Source organism: Suricata suricatta, chromosome 9 (genome assembly GCF_006229205.1).
Source record: "Suricata suricatta isolate VVHF042 chromosome 9, meerkat_22Aug2017_6uvM2_HiC, whole genome shotgun sequence".
Classification (NCBI taxonomy): domain Eukaryota; kingdom Metazoa; phylum Chordata; class Mammalia; order Carnivora; family Herpestidae; genus Suricata; species Suricata suricatta.
This window is the reverse complement of record NC_043708.1, coordinates 136,566,497-136,567,654: the sequence shown is the minus strand read 5'-3', so window position 1 is coordinate 136,567,654 and position 1,158 is coordinate 136,566,497. Positions and strand designations below refer to the sequence as shown.

Sequence of the window (1,158 nt, the reverse complement as noted above, 5' to 3'; positions counted from 1 at the left end):
ACTTCGGCTCAGGTCATGATCTCACAGGTCATGGGTTCGAGCCCTGCATCCGACTCTGTCCTGGCAGCTCAGAGCCTGGAGCTCCTTCAGATTCCGTGTCTCTCTCCCTCTCTGCCCCTCCCCTGCTCACAACGCACACTTTCTCTCAAAAATAAATAGACATTAATACTGAATGTCAGTGAACAGTAACTAACACAAATGTAAGAAAATAAAACGCAGCTCTACCACAGAAGGGATCCATGAAAAACTTCATGACCTCTGTCGAAAGATCCGAAAGGTCCAAGAACTTGTATGATAGGATGGAAACTAACAAGATCCAGGGAGCTGGGGAGAAGGAACTGGTCTAGACTTTAAAAAGTTATGATATAAAGCAGCAAAATGCAAAAACGGCAAAAGGCAACATGAAGCCCATGACCGAGTCATACCCCGAACGGCCCGTCCACACCAGGGGCTCAGCCGAGAAACAGGGACAGGGACTAGATTTAAAGGACATCAAGGAATTTACTCATGTTATTAGAAACGCCCATGATGTCACGGTCATGAGGGAAAGCGTCATTATTTTTTTTTAGAGATAAATCCTAAAATGTCTGTATGTCTGCACTGTGCTCCAGCAACAATGAAACAGACAAGTAATGTGGCGAGGGGTCACAAGGGTTGAGGCGGGGGACATGTACACGGTGTTTTTTGCTCTGTGCTCTCTACTTTTAAAAAACGTTTTAATATTTTCATGATGAGAAATTTTGTACAATGCCAAGCCAATCAAATCAATCACCGGCTTACAGTCCCTGACAAGGCAGCTGATTTTGATTAGCAAATACATTGTTGGAGCAGGGAACACTCTGATAGGAAAGCTGGCATCACAAAGCAAGAGAGGGCTGAACGTGGCTGCTGAGGCCCACGGGGAGCTGCAAGGCTGCGACAAGGCTTTGCTGAGAACACGTTGATCTTGGAGCCCAGGCTGCCCCGGGAGCATCGTTCCAGCCGGACCACGGGGGTCTGCGTCGGAAAGCCTTGTGGAAGCAGCCCCTGGGGGGAAGCAGGAAAGGTCAGCCCTTCTGTCCTGGCCGGCCCTGCTCCCACAGGACCACAAGTAAAGCCACAGCCACGGGGCTTCCTACTTGACCATCCCAGACCAGGCAGAAGAAGATCACAGTGCTT

General features: G+C 49.1%; 1 protein-coding gene across 1 annotated transcript in view; it reads left to right on the top strand.

Annotated features, from left to right (window-relative positions):
* HOMER2 (homer scaffold protein 2) overlaps nt 1–1,158 on the top strand; it is a 79,864-nt gene that overhangs the window by 58,977 nt on the left and 19,729 nt on the right. The window lies entirely within an intron of this gene.